Source organism: Myotis brandtii, unplaced genomic scaffold (assembly GCF_000412655.1).
Source record: "Myotis brandtii unplaced genomic scaffold, ASM41265v1 scaffold123, whole genome shotgun sequence".
NCBI lineage: Eukaryota > Metazoa > Chordata > Mammalia > Chiroptera > Vespertilionidae > Myotis > Myotis brandtii.
In genome coordinates, this window is record NW_005354291.1 from 16,604,160 (window position 1) to 16,613,926 (window position 9,767).

Consider the following 9,767-nt stretch of genomic DNA (forward strand, 5'->3'; position numbering starts at 1 on the left):
TCACTGAAGCAAGCAAGCCTCATGTTCGCTTCAAGCTGCCTGGCTGCCGGCCGCCATCTTGGTTGGCAGTTAATTTGCATATCGCCCTGATTAGCCAATGGGAAGGGTAGCGGAGGTACGGCTAATTACCATGTTTCTCTATTATTAGATAGGATATCCTTCGATGTCTGTTATGAGTTGAATTTTATCCCCTCAAAAAAGACATAATTGAAGTCCTAACCTTGGGAATCTTCTTAATGTGAATTAATTTGGAATTGAAGTTTTTGCAGGTGTCATCAAAGTAAGATGAGGTCCTACTGGATAAGAGTGGGTCCTAACAAATGACTGGTGTCTTTATAACAAAATGGAAATTTGGACAGTGACATACAGAGAAGACCATTTGGAGATGGAGGCAGAGATTGAAGTGAATCAACTACAATCCTAGGAATGCCAAGAGTTGCTGATAACCACCCCAGCATGAGAAGAGACAAGGAACTATTCTTCCCCTAGAGCCTTCAGAGAAAGTATGAACCTGTCAATTTTATAAATATTGCTGCAATGAACATAGGGGTGCATACGTTTTTTCAAATCAATGTTTCGGGTTTCCTCAGTTATATTACCAGAAGTGGAATTGCTGGGTCATAAGGCAGTGCCATTTTTTTTTCCTTAGGAAATTCCATACTATTTTCCGCAGTGGTTGCACCAATCTGCATTCCCACCAACAGTGCATGAAGATTCCCTTTTCTCCACATCCTCACCAACATTTGTGTTTTGTGGATTTATTGATAATAACCATTCTGATAGGTGTGAGGTAATCTCTCATTGTGGTTTAAATTTTCATTTCTCTGATGATTAGTGATATTGAGCATATTTTCTTATGCCTATTGGCCATCTTCCTGTCTTCTTTGGAGAAATGTTTATTCAGATCCTTTGACCATTTTTAAGTGGATTGTTTTTTTGTTTTGTGTTGTTGTTTTTTTTGGTGTTGTTTGGATTCTTATTGGAGTCTTATGGGAGCTTTCATGTAGACAGTCTTTCTCTTGCTTCTTTTAAGATTAATTATGATGTGGCTTTGTGTGAGCCTCTTTGGGTTTATCTTGTTTGGGATCCTGTGGGCTTATTGGACCTGTGTCCTTTTTTCCCCCTCCAGGTTATGGAAGTTTTCAACCCGTTATTTCTTCAAATAGGTTCTTGCTTTTTTTGCTCCCTTTTCTCCTTCTGATACCCATATGATGCAGATGTTGTTATGCTTAATATTGTCACAGAGATCCTGTAGACTATTCTAATCCGCCTCCCCCCCCCCCATTTTTGCTGCTCTAATTGGGTGTTTTCTGCTACCTTGCCTTCCAAATAGCTGATTCAGTCATCTGCTTCACCTAGCCTGCTCTCTTCTTGGCTTTTAGGTTGATGTCGCTTTGAATATGTTACTCAGATGTGGTAGACAGATTAACGTTTCCTGGAATATGTCCATGTTCTAATTCCTGCAACCTGTGAATATATTACCTTACATGGTAAAATGGACTGTCATTGACAGAGGTGATTAAATGTAGGATCTTCTGATGATGCAATTATCCTGAATTAACCGTGTGGTCCCAACCCTATCTAATAATAGACAAACATGGTAATTGACTGTACCTTCTCTACGCCTCCCATCGGCTAATCAGTGCAATATGCAAATTAACCACCAACAAAGATGGTGGCTAATTTGCATACTGCAGGCAGGGTGGGACAGCGCAGCTGCCAGTGCGAGCCACCATCCCGGGCCACGGGCCGGCCCCAGAAGCCGCCCAGAAGCCAGTGATCGGGGGGCAGAGCTGGCAATCGGAGGGGTCTGGGGGTCCCCTGCCCAGGCCTTACACCTGGGCCAGAGACAACAGGCCTGGGTGGGGGGCAGAGCCAGTGATCGGGGGGATATGGGGGTCCCCTGACCAGGCCTGAAGCCTGGCCAGAGGCATCAGGCCTGGGTGGGGGTGGAACTGGCAATTGGAGGGGTCTGGGCAGGGGGGCCAAGCCAGTGATCAGAGGGAGATGGGGGTCCCCTGCCCAGGCCTGACTCCTCTGGTGGAGGCGTCAGGCGTGGGCGGGGGGGCCGATCCTGCAGTTGGAAGGTGATGGGGGTCAACGCCTCTGGCTGAGGCGTCAGGCCTGGGCAAGGGGCCGATCTGGCGATCGGAGGGAGATGGGGGCCTGACGCCTGGGCCAGAGGCATCAGGCCTGGGTGAGGGCGGAGCCGGCAATGGGAGGGAGATGGGGGTCCCCTGCCCAGGCCTGACACCTCTGGCTGAGGCGTCAGGCCTGGGCAAGGGGCCGATCTGGCGATCGGAGGGAGATGGGGGCCTGACGCCTGGGCCAGAGGCATCAGGCCTGGGTGAGGGCGGAGCCGGCAATGGGAGGGAGATGGGGGTCCCCTGCCCAGGCCTGACACCTCTGGCTGAGGCGTCAGGCCTGGGCAAGGGGCCGATCTGGCGATCGGAGGGAGATGGGGGCCTGACGCCTGGGCCAGAGGCATCAGGCCTGGGTGAGGGCGGAGCCGGCAATGGGAGGGAGATGGGGGTCCCCTGCCCAGGCCTGACACCTCTGGCTGAGGCGTCAGGCCTGGGCAAGGGGCCGATCTGGCGATCGGAGGGAGATGGGGGCCTGACGCCTGGGCCAGAGGCATCAGGCCTGGGTGAGGGCGGAGCCGGCAATGGGAGGGAGATGGGGGTCCCCTGCCCAGGCCTGAAGCCTGGGCCAGAGGTGTCAGGCCTGGGGTCGGGAGGGGGAGAGGGCAAGCCGGAGATTGGTGTGAACTATAGAGGAAACACCTTTTCTGACCGCTCATTGGTTAAGCTCCCTGTATGCCACTGGTAATATTCTTAGTAACTTGGGTAATAAGAATCCAAAAAGGTGATCTAGGGTTTTTCCACCACACTCCTAGAGAAAAAACTAAGGTCCGCTGCTGGAGGGCTAAGAAATGTCATATCCTGCCCTAGCTGGTTTGGTTCAGTGGATAATGCCTCGGCCTGCCAACTGCAGGGTCTGGGTTCAATTCTGACCAAGGGCATGTACCTAGGTTTCAGGCTCCTCCCTGGCCGGGGCCCAGGTCAGGGCTCATGCAGGAGGCAACCAATCAAAGTGTGCCTCTGCACCGGGCCCCTAGTGTAATCATAAAAGTTCTTATTGCTACACTGCTGACTTGAAAATGGACCATGGGGCCATGAGGCAAGAAATACAAGGGATCCCTAAAAGCTAGAGAAGGCATGGAATTAAACTTCCCAAATGTGAGCTATTCTCACTTAACCAGTATAATGGTTGAATGTGGCTTACCATATATGGTAGAATACACAAGCCTAATCTTGACAAAGAACTGCATTGGATGTTCAATATTCTCAGTGTAGACCAAAGGGCCTCTGACAATGTTGCACTGTCACTGATGTCTCCATTGAAAGAACTACCCCAATCGGGAAGACTCTTATTCATCATACATAGGAGACATAAACTAAAATTAGAATACGATTCTTGTAAGATTACTGTCACCAAAAGGCAATCTTAAAGTAATCCTTGGAAAAAAGGTTCTCACAGTCATCCCTGGAAATTGAGTTCAATATTAGTTTGCAATTCCTTCCCCCCAAATCAGTAGGAAACAACGTCTAGGAGGTGCAAATTACCACTCCAGACCTAGGGAATACAGACATTATAGAGTACTCCTTGTTTGTTCTTATATCCTCCCTCAAGTTCAGGATTAAACCTGGGAATGATTATTTGTCTTGGGAAAGTTATTGAACTTCCCACTCTCCTGGAACCAATCATTGTAAAAATTGTACTATCCAGTGTAACAGCCCTGTACTGGAAACTAAACATGTACCCACAGCCTGGCAGAGGAAATGCTCATTTCATTTCCTTCTCACACCGTCCTCTATCTCACAACAGCATCCCCGGACTCTGAGTGTCCCCAGCTAGAATCACCTCTCACTCAGGCTCCACTGGGGACTTGGAAATTCATTTGCTGCTACTTTTCCAGAAGAAACAAAGTACAATAGAAGAGACTTTTTGAGGGATACACAAAACACAGAAACAAAACAAAATTGCTGTATAATTTTCACAGATAATTATCCATGTGAAAAGAGAGAAAACTACACTAATTTTAAAACTCTGCTTTTGTTAGTAGTGTTTGGTGATGGCTGGATCAATTGGAATGTGATGATGTCATTGAGGCCTGATTTTAAAACATGAAGACAGGGTGGTTTAGATCATAAATGAATGTTGATTATGACTCTAAGGGAATAAAATAAAACTCTGAAAAGGAACCTTAGAACAAAAGCAAACAGATGACAAGGAAGAGGCTGTTCAAGGAAGTTGTTTCATCATCCATGTTGTTTGTTTCTATAGATGCTTTTGCAATACAAGCTGACAAGTAATTTTTACCATATTCCTACCTGCAGAGTAACAGAAAGTTCCTAGTAAATTAAAACTTCATGATTTTGTGAATTCACGATTCTCCTTCTACATTCTTAAGTAAATGAATTTGCATTGAACAAAACACTGACTGTAATAGCAAGAATTGATTAAAAATTGTTTTACTTCTTTTTGTATCAATAAATTACCAGTTCTCCAATGTTTACAAGCAATGACTAACAATGGTGGATACTTTCAGATATTCTTCCTTTGTTTCCCATGAACAGTTTATATTACATAAAATACGTTTTAAGATATAGACATTTTAACATTTATAAACTTTTCATTAAAGCAAATCACACGTAAGAAACACAAATGTAGGCCTAGCTGGTTTAGCTCAGTGGATAGAGAGTTGGCCTATGGACTGAAGGGTCCTGGGTTTGATTCCACTCAAGGGCCCATGTCTGGGTTGAAGGCTCAATCCCCAGTAAGGGGCGTGCAGGAGGCAGCCAATCAATGATTCTCTCTCATCATTGATGTTTCTCTCTCTCTCCCTCTCCCTTCCTCTCTGAAATCAATAAAAATATATAGTTTTAAAAAGAAATAGAAATGTAGAGTTCAACAAATGATCACAAACTGAATACCCAGGTAATCACTACCTAAGTGAAAAAACAGACTGTTATTATTTCCAGAAGTCTCCTTCCAGAGCACTTTCAATCACCACTACCTTCTCCCCCTGTCAGAGACAATGTGGCTTCCGAGTTGCAATATCATACAACTCTGTCTGTTCTTCAATTGTATATAAAGTAGGTATTATGTTTATTTTGTATCTAGTTTTGTTTACTTACATTAGGTTTGTGGGATTCATCCATTGTGTTTGTAAAGCTCTAGTTCTCCTGATTTTATATTCAACTAGTAGCCCTGTGCATGAATCTGTGCACCAGTAGCTCACCAGTAGCTTGCTGCCCCCCTCCTGTAGCTCTCTGCCTGCTTCCCAGCCCGCCTGTAGCTCCCTCCGTCAACCCCCCCCCCATAGCTTGCTGTCCTGCCCCCCTCCTGCAGCTCTCTGCCACCATTTGTAGCTCACTGCCCCACCCTCCTGCTGATCTGTGATCCAGTCATTATGTGGTCAGTCGTTACAGTTTACAATGTAACGACCATTTGCATATTACATCTTTATTATATAGGATTGTGTTACCAGAAAACTATCAAATTGTTGTTGTTGGTCAAGTTTTGAAATATTATTAAAATTCACATTCTTATACACATGCATATTGATACACATGTAAAGAAGTGGATAAATTAGTCATCTGGTATGTTTAAGCTCCAACATAAATTGGCTATTCCAAGAGCAGCTCTGAGCTGGGGAAATATCTCCTAGTTGAAGCCACATTTGAAATTATATAAAGGTATTCTTGATGTGCCCTTAAAACCCTTTTAACCTTTCTGATATCCTTCTTGGGAAAGAAACATTGTATAATTTAAGTATTAATAATGGTATTTTATTCTTTCACATGGGGAGTTTTGTTAGTTTATATTATAAGAGAAATAACTATTAAATTAGTTGATCAGATATAGAAAATTACTCCTATATTTAATGTGAGATTTTGTCATATGTCATTTATATGCCAAAAAGTTCATACATATGTTAAAGGGAATAATTTTTCTATTTATATTAATACCATTATTATTTTGATTAATTGTTACATGCTTTGAGATGTAGTATTTATCTCAATACAGAGAACAATGTAAAGTTGGGGAAACTGTAAGTAATTATACTTATTATTGTTACAATTTAAATGGTGACCAAGTTTGTGAAGTTGAATGACGGAGAGTAAATTCCTTGAGCTTAATGTTTTCCTACTGGTTACTGACTAGACTTTTGACTAGCACTGAGAGTTGAACACTGTATCCATGGAAACAAGCACTTAACCTTCTCAAATGGAAATATGTTTAATTTTTCTATTCTTTATAAATATTTTTGTAGTTCAAGATAATGATTAAGAAATCAAGGCTAGGCATTTCCTGACATCAATGAACAGATGACTTAAAGGCCTTTAGCAAATATTTTAAGGTAGACATTAATGCCAGAAATGTGCCCCAAACCCACAGGTCATGGTTCTTAAATATTTGGTAGTTGATAGTTATTGCTAATTCTACACATATGCTATGCATAAAAATATTCCACATGAGTTGAAAGGTATTAAGTCTGAAATTAAAGCTAATGTATATTGTGTCATATACATTCATCAGAAAAGTATAGAGGGGCTAAAGTTGTTTTATATAGAACTTATAATCAACCAAGCTGAAAAACAGAATGCATTAGCTATAAAACAAAACTATGTTTTATCTTCTACTAGAGGCCCAATGCACAAAATTCGTGCAAGGGGCTTGGCCCTCGCAGCCCCGGCTACCTCACGGCCCCACGGCCCCACACACTGGTCATTCCAGAATTTCGTCCGGAAGGTCGTTCTGGAAGGTCGTTCCAGCATCTGGTCTAATTCGCATATTAGCTCTTTATTATACAGGATTTAGGTGAACACATATTATACATGCATATATTCATTGGTTAGTTTAATTATTAAAAATAGCTTTTCATATTCACATTGCTGACATTGTTACCAATAGAAATGTGTAGTTTAATAACATCGCCAATTTTCTTGAATTATTTTTCTGAATAATTTTCCAGAAATTATTGTTTTAAAATTTTATTTAGCTTAAAGTGAAGTACATTTAGATATTGTACCTCATGTACTGGAAAATTTTATATTATCTCTTTCAGCACACATATTACTAGCTGAATAACTTTACCGCAACTTTGTATTATATAACTTCACTAACATTTTTTTTATGGTGAGAGTAACATGAAATAAATTATAACTTCTAAAAACAATATCCATCGCATGTTAAGGTAACTGAAATTTTCATTACTGATAGCTAAAACTCAATAAAGGCCAGATGATCATTTTATAGGCATTATCACATTTATTCTTTAAAAATAACCTTTTAATGTTATGCTTTTATTCTATTGATTTTAATGAAAATGTAATGTCTAGACTATGGGGAATATTTTCAAATCCATATGGGCAGCAAATGTAGAATTGACACTCAAAACTCTCAGTGTGACTCCATATGCTTATTATTCATCCTTTCTGGTGCCATTTTAAATCATAGATCAATTGCAAAATATTTAATTTTTGTATTAAGGATTTCTTTGCTAGAGAAAACGGGTAATCTCATGGCTATAGAACTTTCTAATTGGAACTCATTTCAAGAACCCTAATGCATAATTTGTAAATATTTCTGTTTGGGATTTAGTTGGGGGTAGGGGTGAGCTGGAACCCTTGAAAAGGGATGCATGACTTCAGCCCAGAATAAAGTCTACCAAAACATCAACAAAAGAAAAGACAACAGAAAGCAACTATTGGAATCTGTTTGGATATCTGTTATAAGAGCTAACGTTATAGTCAATACTCTGCTTGATAAATATATTTTGTGTAAAGAAAGCTATAATGTCAAAGATAAGATTACAAATAAGATAACCAGCAAAGAGGAACATACTCTACTCTCTCAAAACACACTAGGAACATATTTCAGAATCAGCATCTTAGAAATAGATTTCTTCTTGATGATTTGTGTATCTTGAAAATAAATTAGAAAGATACATGTTTTCTATTACAGTTCTTCAAACTACCAATCTTAGCTTCATAAGAAACCCTAAAAGTCTGAAACTATTTGTCAAGTGGTAATACACTGAGTACTGTATTATGTTCTCGTGGCAGTGTATTGAAATATTTGTAATTTTCATGTTTTATAGTTCCCTGGAATCATTAGCACACTTTCATTTTAGAGGCTGTGCTAAATTCAGCACTAGAGTCAATAGTTTGAGGAAATGAAAGTGAGGGGTGAGATTCATTTTAATAGTTGAGAAACTTGACTGGGAAAATGATCTGTCAGTATTTTTCTGGAACACAACACTCTATGTAATTAGATTGGTGGAATGAAGGGAGATAGAAAGGACAAGATTAGAGATGTTCTTTGGGGAATAATTAGCCTCGAGAATGCAGTTAAAACTGTGTGAGCATAAAAACTTGCATAGTCAAATCTTGAGGGAAAAGAAAAAAGACTATAAAAAGATTAAGAGCAATGGAAAAGGGCATCTTAACAGAAGTAGAAGGCAAAAGGTAAGCTTTGGAACTAATAGAATTCTTTTTTACTAGAATGGAACCATTAAACAATCTTTTTTTGTTGTTAAATTAGGTGTGTTTATATTACATTAATATCTCTTGTACTTTAATTCATTTTGTAAAAAAAAATATACTACTTTGTTCATGCCCTTTATTAAATTATGAAACCCTTGAATAGGAAACTGCAACCTTCAGTTATGCCATGAATATAACATTATTTAATACATAATATTGAGCAAGAAAATCTGAGGCATCTTTAGACAGATATCATCATAGGTCTATCAACAAAAGAAATATCTCAAACCAGAGGAAGCCTTAATACTAATTTATTTGAGCCAAAATTTTAAGGACATGCCCAGAAATAAGATCTCAGTGGAGAAAGGCAGTTTTGCAGTTCATTTTGCACATTTAGAATCAATAGAGAAAAGGTAAGGATGGTTACTTTCGATGGTAGATTAAGGAGCCAGGAGAAAGCAAAGCAGGTAAATCTCTAAGATTCATTGAAAAGAAAAATGGAGAGATGTATACTTCTTCCACATTGGTGAGCACAACATAGTTAACATTTATCAATTACAGATAACAGAGATAGAATGTGGCCAACAAGATAACAACACAAAGTTTCTGTCATCCAGCTATATTGCCAGTGGTCTGTTTTCAAAGGGTTTGGGAGAGAAAACAACTGTGACATTTAAAAGGGATGTTTTCTAAGATGCACAAGAATAATATACAGGGCTCATTTAAGGTGCAGATTAACCTTTTACTAAGGAAGCCATAGGCCTGGGATGTGACTACCCACCATGCCCATGCCCAGTTAGGAGTTAATGTTCAGACCATCCTGTGTGGTTACTTTCGGTCACTAGGCTTGTCAGGTCTGTGTAGCTCCCTTTTCGTTCATGAATCACAGAGAACTTTATTTTTTGATGTGTAGTTTGCCATATTCAGGACCAAAATTTACTCTTTGCCTACCATCAAATAGGTCACTTACCAAATGCCCATTACAGATCTTGTAAGAAAATACAAGCTTATGCTAGGAGTCCGGGGGCATTTAAGTATCTATACTAATAAAAGGGTAATATGCTAATTAGACAGGGAGACCTTTCGACAAAGCCATGGCAGTGGGGATGAGGCAGAGGTGGTTAGGGGCAATCAGGCCACAAAGCCATGGCAGTGGGGACGAGGCAGAGGTGGTTAGGCAATCAGGCCAGGAGGGGAGGGCAGTTGGGGGTG